The sequence below is a fragment of the Sciurus carolinensis genome, chromosome 2 (genome assembly GCF_902686445.1).
Source record: "Sciurus carolinensis chromosome 2, mSciCar1.2, whole genome shotgun sequence".
NCBI lineage: Eukaryota > Metazoa > Chordata > Mammalia > Rodentia > Sciuridae > Sciurus > Sciurus carolinensis.
In genome coordinates this window covers 73,557,232-73,580,464 of record NC_062214.1, presented here as the reverse complement: position 1 = coordinate 73,580,464, position 23,233 = coordinate 73,557,232, and the positions used below count along the sequence as shown (strand labels likewise).

Genomic DNA, 23,233 nt, shown 5'->3' with positions numbered 1-23,233 from the left:
TAATGTGTTTGGAAACTTTTAAGTTTCATGTACTTGAATGTCCACATAAATACCCAGATTGGTTGTTTTTTTTCAGCCATTTTTCCCTTAAGCTCTCTTTCATTTTTCATTCTAGTTCAGGAATTCCCATAACCCTTATGTTAATTCTCTTGATGATGTGCCATAAACCACATGTGCTTTCTTCATTTCTTTTAATTCTTTTTTAGTTTTGTCTCCTTGGGTGGATAATTTCAAATTACTGGTTTTTAAATTAACAAAGTCTTTATTCTGCTTGATCAAGTCTGCTGTTGCTCTCCATTGCATATTTCATTTTAGTCATAGTATAATTTAGCTCCTGAATTTTTTAAAATTATTTTATTTCTTTAAAAAAATTTTTAACAATTTTATTGGTGCCTATTAATTATACATAATGGTGAGTTTTATTGTGACATATTTGTGCTTACATAAAAACCATAATTTGGTCAATTTTAATTTGCAATACCTCCCTTCTCCCCCTTCCATCCCTCTGCTCCATGCTATTGATCTATCTTCTAGTTTTATGGGGTTCTCCATTTTTTTCTTCAAGCTTTCACATATGAGGAAGGTCATTTCACTCAAAATTATGATCTCCAGTTCCATCCATTTTCCTAAAAATGATGTACTTTTATTCTTTATGACCAAGTGAAACTCCTTTATGTTAGACTGATTCCACAACTTGACTATTGTGAATTGTGCACAATAAACATGGGTATGCATAAATCTAAGGTGTGGTATATCTGGATCATATGGTGGATCTATTTTTAGCTTTTTGAGGAACTACCATACTGATTTTCATAGTAGCTATATTAATTTACATTCCCACCAACAGTGTATAAGAGTTCCTTTTTCTCTGTGCCCTTGTAAGTATTTATTGTCATTTGTATTCTTGAGGCCTGCCACACATACTGTTTTCCTGGTTTCATTTCATTGTGTTTCTTACAACTTTCTTCAAACAATTACTTTGAATTCCTTATTAAGTAATGTGTAGATCTGTATTTGTTTTGTGATTAGTTACTGGAAAATTATTGTGTTCCTTGGGTGGTACCATGGCAGAATTTGAGAGATGGCAGTGTTGATACATGCAAAAATTAGAGTGGAATAAATATTGCTTTAAGAATCAGTTTTCAATATTTATCACTCAGATTGAACAAAAAGGAACCAGCACCAAAACAGCATTCAATGTAAACCTTCTTTCACAAGTTTTTCTCTGTTCACTATTCTAAGCAATTTTCCCCCACATTTGAAAAGTAATAGTACTCCCAAGTACTCATCCATAGATGGCATTACTAGATACAACCTCAGAACAAAACCTGTATTTCTATTCCACTAAAAAATTGACTAAGTTCTTTGGATAGACGAGTCATAGCAAAGATGTCCTGACACATGTTTCACCAGTTTTCTCTTAGATGCCTTATCCAAACCAAAAGCATCATTAGCATAAGTTTATGCTTCAGTCTATTCCATCATGCCCACTTCACAACAATCTGTTAATCTTATTATCTTTTCTTGATCAGTAAGCAAATAAATAAGTAATGATTTTACCACTCCATAGGCTGGCCTACAGATTATATTGGATTGTATATTCAATTGGATTGTATATTCATACAAATAGTATTCTTAGAAACTACTGACATAAGATGATATTGGAATATTGTATGAGAAGAACTTGAGCCTGCCATATTTACTGGGAATGCTTAATCTGTGGGATCACCCCAGAACTGGGAAACCATGGTTTTAACATGACTCTAACCATATACAGAACACACTGGTAACCTGATGTTCTTCTCTGTGTCATGTGAAATTTCTCTCTCTCTCTGTTTCTCTCTCTCTCTGTCTCTGTCTCTCTCTCTCTCTCTCTCTCTCTCTCTCTCTTCTCTCTCTCTCTCTCTCTCTCTCTCTCTCACACACACACACACACACACACAGACACACACACACTACTGGCCTATCACCTGAATAAGCCATATAAAGTTTATAGAGTTGTTGCTATTAAAAGAAGACCTGAGTTCCAATATCTATTGGACCTTTCAATGAGATGACAGCAATATCTATGTTTTATATACTATTCAGCACATAAAGCGAAGCAAACATAATACTAGATTAAAAGTTTTTATGTCCTGCATAATTGATTGAATGCCTCAATCTGGGACCTGCATTTGTGACCTTATATTTATTTTCTTATTTGTTATTAAGCATACATTGTTAGGACTAAAGACAAAAAAAAAAAAAACAAGGAAAAAAACTATATGCCAAGTATGAATCTGTTCAAATTGTCTGAAAGGAAAAACTCCTAATACTAAAATCTTAAAAATTTCCATTATAATGTTAAAATTTAGAAAGTATTTCAGAGAATCATCCTGATAAATTTTTCTAGATTCATAAAATGAAAGCTATTCTGATTAATTTCTTCAAGCTAACTCTGCTTTGTCTTTGTGCTCAATTTTGCACTTTCACTGTTTTGCATCAATAATAACAAATTAAATTATCAACTTATAAATTATTATTTATAAATGTATATTATGATAAATAAAGACAAAAACAATCTATCCAGGTAATGTTTCTTTCAGAACTTATGAATTTTAGTATTCAAATTATGTTTTGCAATTAGCAGTAGCAAACTGTTTGGAAATTAAGGACTACCTTTTTATGACTGTGAGTGATAAATGCTACTGTAATAGCATTTATTTCTCAAAGCACTGTCAGTTTTAATTATTTAATTCCAATTTATTTTAATAGTGTAACCTTAAGCAAGGATCACTTAAGTAGATATCTTAAATAATAAAATATTTATTGGAGTGTCCTAACTATGCTATTTATAAAACACAGATAACTTTGTCTCATCATTACATTACTGAAATATGGTAACCTGAATATTGGGTGATAATTTGACTATAAGATGACTAAAGAAAATCTTTCAAGCATTATTCTTTCTAGAAATAATTTCCAGAAACAGAAGCATGAGTGCATTTAAACTGGTGTATAGTGATTGTAAATGTATTATATCTTGTGGTAGTAAAAAAGTGTTAACAACCTTCACTCTGAAAATAAGGAATTGATAAGGAAAGTGTAGTGTACTTCATATCCACTGAGGACCCTGGCATATCTGTAGTGTTTGACATAGAGACCTAAGGACCTGTTTGACCTCTGGAGATTGCACAATACATATTACTACCAAAATGTCATATGTCAAATCAATATCTTCTTTATGATAAAATAAATTGATTGTTAGATAAGTCATAGCCATAAAGATAGATACTTGAATTAATATAGAAAATTTATTTCCTAAGACAGGGCAAATAAATATTTTGCCTGTGTGAAAAAGAGAGAAGTGTCAAAGATATGCTTGTCATAAATCATGTTATATTCTGATTATCTTTAGAATTACTTAAAATGAAGTAACAGCAGTAATTGATGACTACAGCTTTTTGATCTTAGACTAAAAAGGAAGGAGGATTAAAAGTTGAACCACATAGTTTAGTTTTAGTGTGTCAAGAACTCAAAAGGTAAGAAGGAATTGAAAATTGAAGTTCATTGTTCTGACTGTTGGCTTTATACTTTACCTGATTTCATCAATATTACCCAAGTTTTTCCAACTGTACAATGCATGTGGGCCTCTAGTGCCTTAGAAGTAATATCTTTGCATGTGGTATAGAAATAATTGCACTGATTTTTGTAATAGAGAAAAACATGTAAGTAAAAGACTTTAAGCATATGTGAGGAAAATATATAAATGTGTTAAAATAAAAATACATAAGTAACTATTCCACAAAATTTTCTTAAAATGCTTGAGTTAAAGAGAGGATGCATTTGATCTGTTATGAGGATATTAGTAATTAAGCACCAAGTAACACACAATCTACTGGACACTATTCCTAAGAAATATATAAACCAATATTTGGACTAGTTTGATGAGATTTTTAAACTTTCTATTCAAGTATAAAATATTTAAACACTAAAATTGTACAGCTTAATAGATTTGTATCATCCGAACACAGCAAGTAATCAATTTGGTGATCAAGATATATTTCAAAACTTCTAGAAACCATCCAACTGTAATTTCTATTACTATCTCACAATGCCATAGAATGAGAGAACAAAGTTTCATAAATAACTTCCTGGTTGCAAAAATATGAAAAAACTAACTTAAGTCAATTCTCAGTTATTAAATTGAAACAAATGCAATATAGTATTATATATATGACCACAAAGAACTTATGAACCATGGATTCTGTATTCTGAAAGTCTAATAATTAAACAAATGAGGAAAGTCTGATAAATATTTTGCCACAGTTAGATTTCACTATAATAATTTTTGATCCAACATGAAATTGCTAAAACAGTTGTCTTAAATCCTACATTTTCACATAAAAGCAGGAAGGAATTAAAATAAAATAAAAATGGTTAAGAACTCAATAATGTAGGCAGCCTTGGTGAGTGTGTCACTGAGGAAAATGACATATCTTAAATAAGCCTCTGAAAATATAAACCCCAGACACCTCAAAATTTGGCACAGAACACATAAATACGAATTTCAAAGGATATTGGTCTAGTTACTCACCCTTATTTCTGAAGTGGAAGACCAGATTCTAGCTCTTCTATCTCAGTGAGACTTGATAGAAAAAAAGCAAAGACATAGTCTTAGAAAATACTGAATAGTAAAAATAGCAAAGCACTAAAATAGGTTCCACTGTTGTTATTTAATATGGTCAGACAGTGTTCCTTTCTTTTAGCAATATCAATGGGGCTTCCAGTACACATCACAGTTGCTTCACCCTTAATTCAGTCTTCTTAATCTCCTCATTTGCTGTTCAAGAACATACTTTCTGTATATAAATATGCACAATTCAGTGTAAGAAAATGAAGCAAGTTTTGAGTCACTGAACATTTAAAAAAATTTTTAGTTGTAGATATACGCCTTTATTTTATTTATTTTTATGTGGTATTGTGGATCAAACCCAGTAACCCCACATGCAAAGAAAGTGCTCCACCACTGAGCCACTGAACATTTTAGCTCCATTTTAGCTCCAGACTGAGTCACTGAACATTTTAAAGGTGTATACTGCCTCATAAAATAGGACGCTACTACCTGCTAGGAGAGAAAGAAAAGACGTGTCCACAGTGGCATTCTATTGTCACTGAAGGGTTACCAATTAAAGCCGGGTTTGGAGAGTCTTATTTGTCCTACTAGAGGGTCATATATCTGGACCTCAGATTGTGATCTGGAATGAGTCCCTCAGCATCCTCAGACAATTGCACTCTTCATCGATCCAGACAAGCACCCTCCTAACAAATAAGTGTTTCCATAGCCAGGCTTATTTCATACAGGTTTATCTACTGCGTTTTGCAGGAAGAGCAATAAACATACAGTACACATTTTGTTTAGTATCTGAGTAATGGAACTCATGTGAAATAAATGATCTTGATCTCTCTAGTAAAATCAGACAAACTGTTGGGAAATTTTAAAAAACCTTAAATCAACTAAATTTAAAAAGGTAAATTAGATATCAGAATAGTATATTGAATGACTATAGTACAAGTAAGACTAGAAACATCAAAGTTCTGAATGTGCTAAATAAAGATAAAAAGTAAATGTTTACCACACTTAAATTTCATAATGAAATTATTTTCACCAAAATGATAAGTCAGTAACTAAAAAATTATTCAAGTTACTTCCAAAGAGATTTTTAAAAAGGGAAAGAATAATGATGAAGTTTCACCATCCCTGAAGGGATACTCATGAGGAAAAAATGTGTCTATCATAAAAATAATATCCTTTAAGCCTTTGAAATCATAGACCTTGAAGTTTTGATATCACCGACCACAAAATACACAGAATTTCAAAAATGTTAAAGTAGCTGCTCACCTCTCTTCCCTGAAGTCAAAAACTTGTTCTAGCTTTTAACCTGCAGCAAATAAATCAGATCAGAAAAGTATACATCAATTAAAAATCAAAACTAAAAGCACAACATTGGTTCCATCATAATTATTTATGTATCATACAGGCATCCCAGCATTTTCAGGCCTTGCCACAAACTCACAGTTGCATAACTTTTTTGTCACTTTTGTCATTTCATTTATCCACTTGTTTCCTCCCTAAATTATTTCTTCTAAAAATAGATAATAATACTTTCCATGAAGTTATTCAACAAGTGACAAATCAGTTGTCTTAAATAGGAAATTCTAAATTTGTATTCAAATATTTTATGAAAATATCCTATGATATAGAAAGAAAGAAAGGAAGGAAGGAAGGAAGGAAGGAGGGAGAGAATGAGGGAGGGAGGGAATGAGGGAGGGAGGGAATGAGGGAGGGAGGGAGGAAGAGTAGGTATGTGGTGGGTACATGATAGAAGTATTGTGGGATCATCAACTGAGCCAGTTCTGACAGTGTTATTGGTATTTTCAGAGATTCACTCAGCTAGACCTTAGCACCCTCAGATATTTGTGTTTGTCATCAATCCAGACAAATTCACTACCAATAAATAAGCATTCCTCATACCATACTAATACTTCTATTGGTTATCACCAGCATGCAGATTATTTCTATGAAGTGATCCAATAAGTAAGACAGCACTTATATCTTTAATAGGAAATTCTAAAGCTGTATTCAACCAACAAAGATTTTATGAAAATACCCTGTGATGTTAAAAAAAAATGATAAGAGAATAGGTGGACATTTGACTTGCCTTTTGTGTTGCTGGCTATAATGGTAACTCCAGAAATTTCCCAGGACCATTCTGTCTAGACTAATACATGAAATTATACTGCAGTGGGACAGTTGTCAATGCTGATATATTTACCCAATATTATAGAAACAGAGAGTCATAAGTTAACTGTGAACTTGGATTATATCATTTAGATGATTATTAAAGCATGTTAGGAGATTCCTGACAGTATACAACATGATACTTCTTCCATCTGATTGGTTTATAGTCCTCATCTGGGGAAATTTATGTTCATATTATGACTAAAGGATCATTACCCCACACCATTCTGTTTTATCTGACTCAGAGCAACTTTATTTCAACAGAATCCACGTTCAGGTCAACCAATCCTGTTTCATGAATTGTTGCCTTCATTAACCTGCAAATGTTCTCAAATATCTGGATTTTTTATGAGACTCTATCCTCATTACTATTGTATAAAATATGTTCTTTCAGAAGCTGGATAAAATCTCCAAGGAATAGAAGTAAATATATAGGAATACTACTTCTAAAATATTAACTACTATATCCATCAAAGGAACTAATTATCAATAATTATTGTTTGTTAAACAAAAATTCAAATTATATTTGAAAAGTTGTTAAGTTTCAAGTTAAAATCTCTCAGGATAGAAAAGTATCTTAAGAGCCACGATAAATTTATGACATGTAAAATATTCACATAGAGGAATACATGTATACTTTTGAGGATGGTTGTATAGATGGTATAACATTATGGCTATTGATCTGTACCAGCTCACCTTGACTTACGGTGAAATTCGAAAAATAATTTATTTCTCACTATCCTCCAAATACTGTCTGAAAATGAAATAAAAGCACAGCACAAATTAGTCTCCACTTTTATTCTACTCAAGATGTCTCACATACAAAAAATAAAAAGCAAGAAGAAATCAAATTAAGCAGGGAAAAGGAATCCATGATCCCTAAAAATCAACAGGCAGATGACCCATATTTTAAACAGAGCAGAAAAATACAAATCTTTTGTAAAAAATGCATAGAAGAGAATTTAAAAACAAAAGCAAGCAAAATAAAATCTACCAAGAAGCAAGGGAATGAAAATCTGCTAGAGCAAACCCAAGGCTAGTAGGTATTTGAGTTAAACAGAAAGAAATCTTTCTGACCACCCTAAGCATTTAGTATAGACACCAAATTGGCCACCCCTTAAGTGTAGGATTGTGCTAATTCTATACTAAAAAATAATATAGGTGTGTCCAACAAAGCATGACATTTGGCTTTTTCATCTTTCCATGTCCCCATTATAAGATGCTTTGATATCTTGGCTGATACCAACAATACTAATAAGAGAGGCAAATACCAGTTTCTATTAAGCTGCACCCCAGAGTAATTGCCTGACTTTTAACTGTGATGATGCAGCATGGTTACATTAGTGAATTTGAAATCATCGATGGTCATAGAGCTGGGAAAATTATTGTGAACCTCACAGGTAGGTTAAACAAGTATGGAGTAATCAGTCATTGATTTTATGTACAACTCAGTGATCTAGAAAAAGGGCAAAATAATCTGCTCTCATCCCATCAGCTTGGTTTCATTGTACTGATGACCTCAGCTGGCATAATGGACCACAAAGACACAGGCAAGAACCATGTAGGAGGGAAAATCCTGGGTTTCTTTTTGTAGGGATATAATTCAAATAAAATTCCTCAATGAAGAAAAGCAAGATTTTTGAAAAGTCAAAGATAATGGAGGGGCTATAGTCACAATTCTAACAAAATGTCCTCTCCAAATAGTTTCATAGTGTTATGGTCTGTATATGAGGTGTTCCCCAAAAGCACATGTGTGAACGGTGCAAGCAAGTTTAGAAGTGAAATGACTGGGTTGTGAGGGTATTATTCCAATCAACGAATTAATCCCTAGTAGGGATTAACTGATTGTAGGCAGGGAGGGTGTGGCTGGAGGAGGTGGGTCCCTGGGGGTGTGCCTTTGAGGTATATATTTTGTTCTTGTTGAGTAGAGCTCTCTCTGCTTCCTGGTGCCATGTCCCCAGCTGCTTTCCTCTGCCACAAACTTCTGCCATGATGTTCTGTCTTACCTCAGGCCCCAAGGAATGGAATTGATCATCCATGGACTGAGACCTCTGAAACCATGAGTCCCTAAATAAACTTTTCCTTTTCTAATTGTTCTTATCAGGTATTTGGTCACAGCGGTGAAAACTGACTACAACACACTCTTTACAAAACTGCACCCTTAACATTACTTAAAGATAGAAAACACAAGAACTTAAAAGTAACTAAGTAAAAAGAAATAAAGCAACAGACCCAAATGCCATCCACAGACCAAATGCAAGTTGAAGAGCACGTCTAGGGACCAGGATGGTGTAGTGACTCTAGAAATTAGTCTTTCTCACATACAACTCCTGGAAACCCTAGAAAGACCCGGACAGACTGAATCTCTGACTGCTGGAAGACTTCAAGTTATGCTCAATACAACGAGCCAGATGGCCCAATGCAATATTTAAAGACTCAGAATTGATTTAAAGAAGTAAGCATGACTTTAAAAGATACAATTTAGTCAGTCTTCTAAATGTATACTTCTAGGGGAGGAAAAAGGCAAAGTTATTCCCTTTGACTGTCATGTGGTAAAGGGGGGGAAAAAAAGGGAGAAATTTCAGATCCTGTAAGACAAAAAGAACCACAAAATCAGGACTCACAACTCCTTCCTCTCTTCAAACAAATTAACTAAGCCCACTAAAAAGACAAGGGCCACCCACTTATGACATCACATGTCTTCAAGAAAATATAAGGTCTTCTCATTGAAACAAACCATAGAACTCTACATACAGTCATCCACTTTTTCTGAGAATACCTACTGTAATGGTATTGTTAAACCACGATTGAAAGTTGCCAGGAGATAAGACAGATACTTAGACATATTAGCTGTACTAGTGTCAACAAGCCAAAAAGTGGTCTTCATTACCTAAGGGAAGAAGAACAAGATCAGGAGGAGAAATAATTATGTCCTATTGTACAGTTCATGCATGTTATTCCTTAATAGATTTGCTTACTACTGAAAAATTATCCACCACAGAGGCTATAGAATAAAGGCTAAATATAAAAATCTCTTGAATTTGGAGAACCTCTAAAGTTGTTTAAGGCAGAAACAAGAACTTTAATTGATCACCCTTATTTACATATTGAAGGAAGCTATATTAATAGTAATTGATTTCATCTATTGCTTGTAATTCCTCATATAATGATCATAGTGGAGCCATATGATACTCAGATAAAAAGACACCTGACCATTCATAACTCTATTTTGTTTTATGAATAAAGGTAAATGTATATGTATATATCAAAATTCAAATATATAGCCATAATGTCATTGTCTTTAAGTTCTGAGTCATCAATGAACCAGAAACATTTTCATAGCAACCTGACATACATTTGGGGTTAATACATTAACATCTATATCAAATGAATATTAGACCTTTAAGATTGTGCTTAAAATCCCAACACTTGTCAACTTTCTATCAGTGCAATTTCAGGGAAAAAGTTTTTTGCTCAAGGATACCATCAAGTCTGTAAGTTACTCACTGAGAAAAAGAACCCATACTGGTAATTGTCTTGCCTCAATAGCTGGCCCTGATTATCCCAAAGTCTTATTAACAATTGACTTTACTCATAGCACATACTTTCATTATAACTAAAATAATGGAACCAAGTGATACTTGGGAGATAAAAATCAGGGACCAATTTGTTCATCCGTTTATTCAATTTCGAGTTTCCTGAAAAACATATTGAAGAAACTCGTATTTTTACCCTAATTGCAAGGGTCTTGCAGTGATAAGCAATTCATCAGTGATCAAAAATATTCCCAACACTGTTAAAATTCAGTACTAAATTTTTTTCTGTTAGTGTATTGAGATCCCAAATAACTATAGCACACTGAGCATAATTCCAACAGATGATAACATTTTCCTACCTTCAATAAAATCAATTACAGGTAAACATAAGAATTTTCTCAATAGAATTTTCTCATAAGATGTTTCAGTCAATCACTAAGAAGAAAACCCTATAATAATATGCTGTCTAAATGAATAAATATTATAGAGGTGAGTCTTCACTAATGGTTGGTTTGGATGGTCTAATTTAGAATTTTTTCAATCAGCAAAGGTAGCTATTCACCTCTGCTCAATAGAATAGTGCTAGCAGGACTCACTGAAACATGAGATGAGAGAAAAAGAAAGCCAACATCTTAGTGGTAAATATTCAAGAAAATTGGAATTATAGAAAATCTAAGATTAAGTCACAATTTGACTTAGAAGCATTTACAACAAATGCATTTAGAATGAAAACAAGTTTCATAGGAGACATTATCATTGGAAACCCCCAAAAAGTCTCATGAAAGGAAATTAAGAAATCCAATGTCTTGTCTCACCATTTACCTAGGCTGGGCCTCAGTAATCCAGCTGAGCTTGACTTTTGACCCATCACTTTTGTTCAAGATAGCATATCATCATTGAACCAAGCTGTGGCACTCATGTATTTATATGTAATATACTTACCAGAGATGGATCTTTAAACACTGGTGCTATAGCAAACCAGATGCCACGTATTTACTGTCAGACACTTGGGTGGTGCAAATTGCCCCCCTGGGCAACAGTGTAAAAATTTTTTCCTTAGTAGTCTTTCTCTAGGAGACAGGAATAAGACTACAGTCAAAGGGAAGAATTACATCTCTTGTATATGTGTGGCTCCTGGTTGCTATTTCTAATTTTATAAGAAATTATGAAATTATGATATGTTTGATACTCCAAATATGAACCACTTTAAAGTTACAGAACATTGATTGACCACTTACAATAAGGACAAAGCAAATAGGTGTCATGCCTTTTGATCGCCTGTCAAGGAATGATCTACCTACAGTTGAATCTCCCTGTCATCACTTGGTTAAATATGCAAGTACCTATATGAGTAATAATTGGCATCATATATAACATTAAATTCCTTTTATTGAATATAATATAATATAATGAAAACTAGAATGTGAAAATAGGACTTCAGACGAATCATTTTTTTCAATTAAGGTAAAAGGCAACCTAAATACAGTATAGGTTAGGTATCTGTGGTTTTTGCATCCATAATTAAAATACCCATGAACTGTGTACAATGTAGTTAGTCCTACGATGGTTGCATCTATACAAAAAATGTACCAACTTTTTGTTATATTGTTATTATTCCCTAAGCGATATAGTATAACAACTATTTGCATACAAACATTAAATTGTTATATAAGAATTTTATTATATTAGGTACTATAAATAATCTAGAGATGATTTAAAATATACAGGAGGATTGCATTATATGCAGATATTATACCATTTTCTATAAAGAACTTGGGCATCCACAGACTTTGATGTCTGCATGGGATCCTGGAATCAATCCCCTGTGGTTATGGAGGCATGACTGTACCTCAATCTCAAACAATTCCCTGAAATTGCAGTCTTTCAGTTATGACTAGTGTTTCAATGATCCAAAACATCATAATACCATAGCAATCCAAAGGATAGAATAAGAGAAACAGATTGTTAATTTGTGTGTATAGACTAAAATGAATATTTCACTGAAGAGATAGTTGCAATGAATTATAAACAATCCTATCTTTAAATCAAAATCAAAACATGTTTTGTTTAGGTGAAAAGAGTTTTAAGTGGATGTAATCCCTCCCTTCCTTCCTTTCTTCCTTCCTTCCTTTCTTCTTTTTCTTTTTTTGAGGTGGGGTCTTGCTATGCTGCCCAGACTCGCTTTCAACTCCCAAGTTCAAGTGATTCTCTTGCCTCAGTCTCCTGAGTAGCTATGACTACAGACTGTGCCACCAGGCCTGGTTGTAATCATTTCAAAGGCCAGACTTCAGTAGTCAAATGGTCTATCTGACAATCTTCAATCACTAAAGGCAGAATTCATATCTAATGCACACAATGGCATTTCTCTTGCTGGTTGAACATTTTGAAGCATACAAGGAGGAAAAACAAGCTAAGACATCCAATGTATGAGTAATAATAACAAAATACTAAAATCAAGACAAAAGAATATGAATATTCTCTTAGAAACAAATAGAGGTAGATAAAACAAGATACCCCAATGAGTTTCTTCCTTCTGAGCCCAAAATGAATACCCCTCTCTAATTACTTCCTACACCTTGTTGCCAGGATTATTGCCTCTTTTGAGCCTCAGCATAATCCCATTGAGCTTGATTTTTACATTGTCATATCTCCTTAAGATACTTTCTACACATATATCCACTTTGCCTTGTAAATACTTACCAGAATGTCATCCTTAAACCATGGTTCAAAGCCACAGGAGACTCATTAGATTCACTGCAGCATACCTGAGTGGCAGGAGTTGCCTCAGTGGCAATATGCCAAAAAGTGCTCTTACTCAGGAGTCCTTATCTAGGAGGACAGAAATAGGGCAGTAGCAATAGGACTGAAAATTTCAGTGAGAATTTTTTTCCCAACAAGATTCCATCCAATGGGCCAATCAGGCATTGAGGAGAACCGATAAGGGACTCATGACAACTGAACTGGAAATCTAGTCATCTTCAATTCCATACTAGGGAACAATTGTCATCATTTTTAACACGCACCTTCATTATTTTGAAAATAATGGTGTCTCATGAAAGTTTGGCATCATTTTGATCATTAAATTATTAAATTTTATTTTCATAGGCAAAACACATACTGGCTCTCCTCCAATACCGTAGTCCTACATTCATGGGAAGTTTATCAGTGACCTCATGTCCAAACCATAACATTCCACATTTTGCCCTCAAAAACTCTTGTTAATCACACAATGCAAAATGCATTTATGTCATCTCTAAGAATCCCAGTCTTAACAGTTCCAGCAGTGCTCAGAAGTCCAAATCTGAAGTCTCCCCTCTGAGACTCAAGGCAAGTTCTTGGCTCTGAGCCCCCTCACAGCCCCCTCTCTCAAAAGAGAGTTACACATATCCAATATACACCAGCACAGAGTAAACATTCCAATTTCAACTAGGAGGAATAAGGACATGGACAGAGGGGATGGGGCCAAAACAAGACTGAAACTCAGCCAGACAAACAGGGCCCACAACTCCACCTAAAGCATATAGGACGCAGAGCTGTGAGATGTGCTCTCCAAAGGACCAGGGGTGAAGCAAGGGCTCCTGGCTGCTTTGACATTGCCAGTTCTACCATGCACATAGACTTTCTTTTATTTAGCCTGGCTCCCTCCACAGTCAGAAGCTTTTCTTAGCAGATGATCCGTGTTACCGGCATCTCTTAATTCCTGGGTATCCATTCAAGCTTTGACTTTACCTTTACAGCTTCACCCATCACTTTCTCAGGGGCAGCCTTCAGGGACTCTGATCCTGTTACACTTTGCCTGGCCTTTCAAGACTTCCTTTGAAATCTCAGGGGAAGTTCCCATGATCCCTTAATTCCAGCATTCCACATTTGGTCCTGAAGAACCAAAACCCTGTGGATGATGCCAGAGTGTACTGCCAGCTCATGCGATATCTGGGTCCCTTAGAATCACAGCTACAGCAGCTTTTTGGTGCCTGAGCAGTTCAGTATACTGAATGAAAAACTTTCTAGTCCCCTCTGTGCAAGCAGGGCACCTCCATAATCTCTTCCCAAAGGAGTTTTCAAGACTCTTGAACTCTTGAAGGTAGGTATGGTCTTACAAATTACTGAGATGCCCTCAAGGCATCCTTCCTATTATCTCTGTAAAGTGATTTGCAAGTCTTTATTGGCTCTAATCACTGTAACAACCACATCTTCCTTGACCTCATTGTTACATAAACTTTTCTGGTTAAACTCAAGTTTTTACAATCTTTCAATTTATGTTCTGCCCCAGACACTCACAGTAAACCTGGTTAAAAAGTTGTCAGCAAGATAAATGCCACTGAGTGAAATCCGTGCTTCCTCAACCAGATTAATGTGTTCCTCACCTTTAAATTCAGGCTCAAACAAAGTCTCAAGACATGGACAAAATATAGGCAATTTTTTTTTTTTTTTGGCCAAATATAACATGAACGGCCTCTAACCCAATTCCCAAGAAAGCCCCCTTTCCCAATGAAACTTTGGGAACACAGATCACATTTCTATCAGAATCCTGGTATTCTGAGTTCCCATATACATAAAATATATGAAACCTTCCATAGGTTTTATATCCAAACTTTTAAATTCCTCTGCAAACCAACTCTAAAGGATTGAACCATGTGGTCAGGTTAGTCACAACACTGACCCAAATTTTTGGTACCCATATTTGTATTTCTGTATTAGTTGAATTTGGATCACTGTTAAAAAAAAAAAAAAATACTTGACAAGAACAACATAGAGGAGGGAAACTTTTTGTACTCAAATTTCAGATAATGACTCCAAGGATAGAACAGTCCATTAAATGGGGTAAGGCAGAATTTGACTGCAGCAGGGCAAGGTGGATGAGTAAACATCCATCATGGCAGCCAGGCATCAGGGCGAGAAGGGAAAAAAAGGATGTGAAAGGAAGACGAACACTTATGGGGAAGACAACTAATAATCCACTTCCTCCAGGAACATTCCAACTAGGTGCAGTTACAACCCAATCAAACCATTAAAACCAGGAAGAAGTAATGAGCTAATATCACTCAAATACAAATGACCTCCAAACATTCCACCATTAAAGAGACATTGGAGACACATCCTGTACAAACATGACAGTGAGAGTGCACATATAAAAGAAAGAAAGGAAAAAAACCCAACTCAACATGTGCACACAACGACCAGGAAAAACCGTGACAAAGGATCTAACTTGAACTTCAAACCAGGGAACAAAGAGGGCAATTGGCTGCAGCTGAACACTTCAAAAACTGCCACATGGCTCACTTTTCCATCCTATCAGCAAAAGTATTCAAGGAACATAACCAAAGCCAAACACCCACATGTGCCTCTCGACCACAACCCACGGAATCTCCATCTCCACTTGCACCCACAGATTGAGTGCAGACCATGACCTTTACCCCACCTCCTTGCCATCCCCTCCTGTTACCATGCTGCGCCCCCTGGATGCCCTGGCACTCCAGAATTTGCCCAGTACCTCTGATCAGGGGGAAGACCCTTCATGCCTTTTATCCTCCCAACCTCCAGAGACAGACACCCCATGGGTACTGCTGCCATGAATCCAATGGTGGCAACCTGTAACAACAAGTCCCTTCTCTGGCCCAGTGACTGCAGTGGTCTGATTGGGACCTACTTGACCAGTCCTTCACATCAACATTTGTGCTTAGCCTCTGCCCCATCATCATGGAGGGTCAAGAAGGGAAGGTGACCTTTAGCAAGGAGATCCCCAAATGGCAACTTTCTTGGACAAGGCATCTCAGTGTAGCCAGTGACTGCGGCTAAAGGCCTCCACCAACCTTGACCCAGGCTTCACAACTCCTCCCAGTAGCAGTGACCTAGCCCCATGATCCCAGCCATCTGCTCACCTGTGCCTGGCCAGTCAGGGGCACCCACCTGCTCTGCTCCTCTCGCTGGAAGGGAAAAGGAGGGCAAAGGAGCTAAGCAAAAGCTTGGCCCCAGGACTTGTCCTGTGCCCGGAGTAGCCAGTGCCCAGCTCCTGAGCATGGAGTTTTGGGGCCTGACTCAGGAGCACCTCCACAGGTTTGGGCCACCTAGGATGCCTCAGGTGGGGCCTCCAGGTCTAAGGCCTGCATTGTGACTGCCCTCTTTAAGAAGGACACAGGGATGTCTGGGTCCTCCTCCACCAATGTCCCCTTGCCTGGGCCTCAGCATAATCCTATTGAGCATGATTTATATGTCGTCATCTCTTTTCAAGGTAATAAAGGTGTCATCATCCACCCAAATCCAGATGGTGCTCTCCCCACACATCCTCTCCCTGGCACTTGCACCTGGATTGGCTTACCAAAGGAGGATAAGCCAGGTCAGTGTGCCAAGAGGCCTTGAGGATCAATGAAGTTAGGGGACTCAAGGTGCTGCTCCTGCCAGGAGCATGACCTGGGTAGAAACAGGGACACAGCTAAGGAGAGGGAAGGATGCCAGCCTTGGAGCTGGGCTCACACAGTCATTTCCTATATGGACCCCAGGGTTCCATCCCCAAAAGTGACCCTTGTCTGTAGTTGTGGACCACCAGACTTGTGGGCCCAGTGTATAAAAGTGCACTGGTGGGTCCCTGGGAATGAGGGAGATGATGAGATACCTGGGACCCCAGGGACCCAGCATTCCACAGCCCCCTCCTGCATCAAGGAGTCCCAGCAGGAGCTCATAGCTAGACCAGGCCCTGGGCCCAGGGCACACTCACTATCAAGCTATCCTTACAGGATGCTCCTGCATTGGCCAGCATGTGGGAGAATCACACATCCTTCCCTTGAATGTGTGGGTCCAAAAAGGCACCCCTCTGCTACAGGCCCAAGAACACTGAACTGCATGACCTGCAGCCACTTCCTTCATGGGGCCTGCAGTGGGTTTCTCCCTGGTCGCAGGCATAGACCCTATGCCAAAGGAAGCCCATCCTCACCAGGAAGCTAAACCCTTCCCCTGGGTCCCACTTTCAGCCTGGAGGTGAGCCTGGGACTCCAAAGAACTATAATCTCTCTTTCTGGGAGCCTTTTGACCATACACCTTCCTGTGGTCCCCTTGGGATAATGCCCTGGCACCCAGACATGCCAGTGTTGAGGCTCTTGGCAGAGGCAGGCTTGAGGGAGAGACATGGAGACGATACAAGAGTCCAGGCTGGGTCCCCTGCATGCTCAGCAGTCCCTGAGTCCTCACAGCTCTTTGCTTTTCCCTGAAACTCTGCCTGCACCCACAGAGTGAGTGCCAATCACAACTTTCACCCCTCCCCCTTGCCATCCCTGCCTGCTACTATGCTGTGCCCCCTGGATTCCCTGGCACTCCAGAGGTTGACCAGTCCTTCCAAATGGGGGAAGCCCACTCACATCCTTCATCCTCCCAAACCCCAGGGCCTCCTTTGGCCCAGGAATGATGGAGGCCTGACTGAACCTGGATTCCAGGGAGCCCTTCCCTTTGCTTCAACTTCTCTGAAGGGCCTCTGTCCTGTCACCATTGCTCCTCAAGAAGGGAAGGTGGCCTGGAGCAAGGGAAAATGGCATCCCTCCTGATCAGGGGATCTCAGGGTTGCCTTGACTTGAGGCCTCCACACTTTGCTCTTCCCCTGCAGCAGTGATCCAGCCCTATGACCCAACTATCTGCTCACCTTTGCCTGTGGAGGCAGGGGGGCCTACCTGCTCTGCTGGTCTCCCTGGAAGGCAAAAGGAAGGCAAAGGAGCTGAGCAAGGGGGTGGCCCTGGAGCTTTCTCCAGGGTGGCAAGAGCCGTGATCCTGAGCTCAGAGCTTTTGTGCCTGATTGAGGAGCACCTCCACCAGCTTGGGCCACCTAGGATTCCTGGTGGGACTTCCAGGTCTGTTGCTCTCAGTGTGTGGCTGCCCCTTTAGGGACATAGTAATGCCTAAGTCCTCTTGTAATTTTCTTTCAGCACATTACTTGAACCTGATTCTCTATCTCATCCTATATTTTTGAGTTTTACACGTTTGTCTTATTCAGGATAATTTTTCTTATGATCTTTTTTTTTTTTTTTTTTTACTAAGAGTTTGTATATTTCTTAATGTAAGTGGAGAGGAGTAAGAGGTAGACAAACTAAATATTGTTTTCCTTATATGGCTTATATGAGTTATGGCCCACATATGCTTTTCCTTAATGGACAAATATAATTATTCTTGCATAAGGGACCCCTTATGGAAACTATGGAACACTGATTCACCAAACACAGGGACAGAGAATATAGGTTTCTTGATTTTTGTAGACTCTTTCATGTAGCATCATGCAGACACAGAGCATCCTGTTGCTCATTCTTGGTCTACCTCTTCAAGGAGACATATCAGTGATATTTTTCATGGTCTAAATCATATGGAATATCATATAAAATGACATTCTTGGAACCACATATGAATTCTGGTGTTCTATGGCATAGCAGGGTGAATATAATTAATAACAAAGCAATATATATCTTAAAATAGAAGAATTTGAGTGTATTCACCATAAAGAAATGACCAAACTTTAAGGTGATAGATATGCTAATTACCCTCAGTTGATCACTACTCAATAAATACATGAATCCAAACATTACACTGTATCTCATAAATATGCATAAACATTCTATTTCAATTAAAAAAAGGATAGGGAAGACAGTAATGAGTGGTTTTGAAATAACTCTGATTTGAAGAAAATAAAACATTTTAGTAGATTTGTTTTAAAGATGATAACTGGGACTTAGTTCCCCTTATAACAATACATGCTTAGCATGTGTAAGGCCCTGGTTTTAATACCCAGCATCAAAAGTAAATGAATGGATGGATGGATGCAGAGACAGATGGATAGATAGATAGATTACCTCCAGATCTAAAATTCAGTCATCAAACCACCCGGAGTTATAATGATTTTCAGGGATCCTGAGCAACCCACATAAAAGAATTTCAAAGTTGTGACAGATATTCCATTGTTTTTATATTGTAAGTCATTGTCAGTGACTGGCATATCATAAAACCAAAGCAAAATAAAAATATTATAGTAGGGGTAAATACATCAACTCCTCTGCATCTATAATTATACCAAAAAAATCACATCTTTGGAACAATTACTGACTCAGAAATATCTGAATATTATTTCAATTAATATTCAGGGAAAAGTGATATTTTTCTTATGATGATGACATCAAATAGGTCAATCATTCATTATGAAAATGAACTTATATATGCTAGAACTAATGCTAGAACTAATTCCTCCTCCTTACTATGCTGCATAAATTTGTACACATATTTGTGTCAATTACATTTTTTAGTTTAGAAGAACTGGCATGCATGTTGTGATCTAGTGAACCTAAGAATTGCCAAGGCCACATCAAGAACACTTGACATCATTCATAGCATACACTTTCTGTATTATACTTCAAATAATGGAATCATATAGAACTGATGAGCTGACATTCAGATAATGTTTGCTTCTCAAATTATTCGACTTCAAGTTTCATTGCCAAGCATACTATTGAATCTTGAATTTCCATTATAGTTAAGTACAAGATCACACACAGTAATGAAAAACACAGGGTCTTTTCTTTAGAGAACTTTTCATGACCTATTCCACAAAAATGAAACATTCCTATCAATACCCTTTACCTAAATTTTCAAGTCATCCCCATCAGTAAAACTGGCATCACACATAATTATTATACTCTACCTCTAATGAATCCATTCATTACACCTGAAACTATTTCTAGAAATAGAATATCACACTATCCATAATTTTATTCAGTTTCATGAAGCAAATGCAACATATATATCTCATACACTCATCCACTGCTGTTGGGACTGCAAATTGGTGCAACCAATCTGAAAAGTAGTATGGAGATTCCTCAGAAAACTTGGAATGGAACCATCATTTGACCTAGTTATCCCACTCCTCGGCATATACTCAAAAGACTTAAAATCAGCATATTATAATGACACAACCACATCAATGTTTATAACAGTTCAATTCACAATAGCTAAGTTATGGGACCAATTTAGGTACCCTTCAACAGATGAATGGATAAGGAAAATGTGGTATATATACACAATGGAATACTACCCAGCCATAAAGAGAATGAAATTATGGCATTTGCCAGTAAATGGATGGAACTGGAGACTATTATGCTAAGTGAAATAAGCCAAACTCAAAAAACTAAAGGCTGAATATTCTCTCTGATATGCAGATGCTGACTCACACAATATGCTGGTGGGTGGGGGGATGGAGGAGTGGAGGTTCACAGGATTGGATTGGGGAAGTGAGAGAAAGGGAACTGGGAGGGGAATGGGAAAGACAGTAGAATAAATTGGACATAACATTCCTATGTTCACATATGAACACATGACCAGTGTAACTCCACATCATGCATAACACAAAAATGGGAAGTTATACTCCACGTATGTATGATATATTAAAATACATTCTACTGTCATGTATAGCTAAAAAGAACAAATAAAAAAACTTGAAAAAAGAAACCAATCCCCTCAAAAAAACATATATACCCTAACATCAAAATTATGAGTCCATCTGTGTTCAATTCAATTGTATTTAAATTATCCTTAAATATCAACAGATTAGTAACCTAAAACTGTATAACATAAATTATCTACTTGTATGAATATATCTAAGTCAATATCTGCCAGAAGAGATGGTGCAAATATCATAAAATTTCCAATTTCAAGTAAAAGAAGTTCATGTAACAGGAAAGTTTTTTTTTTGATAATGTTAGCATCAATTAGGTCAGTCACTCATTAAGAAGAATAATTTGATCACTCACAAATATTTTCTCAAATAGTGAATGCAGTCATCTCAGAGGTCAGTCTTTTCTTGGCAAATATTCCACCTGGACTTTTCTCAGTCATCAAATGCAGCCACTGAACTTTAAGTCATCTTATGGTATAGTTATTTCCAGTTGCACATTCTGAAACACATGGTGAGAAAAAAGAAACATACTATTAACTTTAACAGTGTAGGTGTGTTAAGAAAAATACTATGAGCAGACTGAAAAGATCAGAAAGTTTTTCTTTTATGAGCAGTTAGAGAAGGGTGAAACAAGATCTCAAAAATATTTCATTTCTCAAGCCCAAATTAAGTATTCCAGAAAAAGCTAAGGTTTATCACTCTTCATTTAAGGATTGTCATATTTTCCAAGACAGAATAATGTCTGATCATTGACTGAAGTCACTGTACTCCCCACACACAAACCTATTGGTTCTATTGGTCCTGAAGACTCTTGCCAGTGATAACATCTTTAAACCCTGGTGCTCAAGTGAACTACAGTTTACACAGATTCAATGCAGGACTCTGGGATAACTTCAGGGACCAACTTCATGATGTGTGGTCATTTCTTACATAATAGTTTCTATCTAACATAAGAAATACATCACTTCATGCATGCATTGCTCAGGTGGTGTTACATAATTTGTAAACTAGGTATATGTTCTTGTTTTCCAAAAGGCTACATACAGTACTAGATTTACTGTCTCCCAAAATATGTCACTATCTTTCCTACATAAACCAAAGATTTCCATTGACCAGATATTGTCTATATTTTTTTAAAAAGCCTGATGAAGAACAACTGGCATCTTTTTTAGTATTTGGGGAAAAGTAATCAAGATATAAAACAATATGCCAACTCACGAATATAGAGTTAAACTGATTTTGTTGTTAAGCAAAGCAATTACCCTGAATACATGCTGGTAACGAATAAATGGCTACAAACATGTAGAGGATTTTTAGTGCTATTTATTTAAAATTAAAAATATAATTGTAATACATTACCCAATTTTAAGGAAATATTCAACAGATATTCAATTGGTGTCTATAGTTATATCAAGTTTATTCTGATGCTCTGCTTTTCTTAATTCTCTATTAAGCCTACTGTGATGTTTTGTTCTTTAATAATTGTCTTTGGCTTACTCTTTTGTTTTTTATAATTCTTTTTCAATCCCTCCTATATTTGTTTATGTAAGTGTAATTAGAACATGTAACTAGTCACATCCTCAACATTTCAGTAAGGTTAAAATAAATTCAGTTATTCCACCATCCTTTTTCCTTTTGATTCTATTTATAGTATTTTAAATTTTTGTAAAATTTGCATTATAATTTTGATTCCTCCTCACAGTTACCTTTCTATGCATCCTACAATTTCAAAGCACTATAGATAATAAATTGATTAACATCATGATGAGATAAATTTTAAAACTCAATATAAACTTTAGGTGAGTAACCTTTGAAAATGTCATACTACTGATGCATACTAAAGTGGCTTCTTGATTAGCTCTACATAAGAATTTTCCATCATATAGCAGCTTTATAAATTGCTGGTTAGTTTTGGTAGCTTGTTTTTCTAAATGTTTTACAATTTGAGACTTATTTTTCAAATCTTATTTTTTTCCCAGTTTATATGTAATGCAAAAATCAAGATGTGATGCTTGATAGTCTAAAGATAAAATTTGAATATTTTATTGCATGTATTTCTTATAAGGAAATGATGTATTTCTTATGAAGATTCATGGATTATATAACATATTATTAATATTAGAAGGTAAACCCAGCACTAATAGAAATAGTCTATCTTACCCAGTAATGTTTTCTATATGACACATATTGCCCACCAATTCCATCATTTGAAGCTTCATTATGGAGTATTTGTTGGAAGATAAATATAGAACTGTTAAATTGTAAAATTTTAATTTTAATGTATAAAAGGATTCAGCCCAAATCTTAGGGACAAATCGGTTCATCTGGCTAATTCTTGCATCTGTCAATAATGTGAATTACAGACAATTTTATCTCCTTGAAGGACAGTCATCTAAGTTGTCCTTCGCATATTATAGGAGAAACTTTCATACTTCAATGAAATTAGTTTTATTAGTTTGGATTTCAGAAGTTGCAGTCTGCCCTATCATATTTCAGCTCCTT

The 23,233-nt window shown here is 36.4% G+C and overlaps 1 long non-coding RNA gene and 4 other non-coding genes across 5 annotated transcripts in view; all 5 read right to left on the bottom strand.

Annotated features, from left to right (window-relative positions):
* Nucleotides 1–21,221, bottom strand: part of LOC124977257 (uncharacterized) — a 61,550-nt gene extending 40,329 nt beyond the window's left edge. Inside the window, exons 1-7 of the long non-coding RNA XR_007107130.1 lie at nucleotides 21,087–21,221; nucleotides 13,018–13,146; nucleotides 11,260–11,387; nucleotides 9,565–9,671; nucleotides 7,478–7,535; nucleotides 5,882–5,921; nucleotides 4,577–4,627 (exon numbers count right to left, since the gene is read on the bottom strand). This is a non-coding gene — a long non-coding RNA (uncharacterized LOC124977257). The remainder of the gene's footprint in view (nucleotides 1–4,576; nucleotides 4,628–5,881; nucleotides 5,922–7,477; nucleotides 7,536–9,564; nucleotides 9,672–11,259; nucleotides 11,388–13,017; nucleotides 13,147–21,086) is intronic.
* LOC124978560 (small nucleolar RNA SNORD109A) lies at nucleotides 5,221–5,287 on the bottom strand. The gene has a single exon (XR_007107532.1). It is a non-coding gene; the product is annotated as a small nucleolar RNA SNORD109A (small nucleolar RNA).
* LOC124978434 (small nucleolar RNA SNORD115) lies at nucleotides 11,147–11,220 on the bottom strand. The gene has a single exon (XR_007107454.1). It is a non-coding gene; the product is annotated as a small nucleolar RNA SNORD115 (small nucleolar RNA).
* Nucleotides 12,920–12,995, bottom strand: LOC124978435 (small nucleolar RNA SNORD115). The gene has a single exon (XR_007107455.1). It is a non-coding gene; the product is annotated as a small nucleolar RNA SNORD115 (small nucleolar RNA).
* On the bottom strand, nucleotides 16,492–16,571 carry LOC124978433 (small nucleolar RNA SNORD115). The gene has a single exon (XR_007107453.1). It is a non-coding gene; the product is annotated as a small nucleolar RNA SNORD115 (small nucleolar RNA).
* Nucleotides 21,222–23,233: the final 2,012 nt, after the last annotated feature.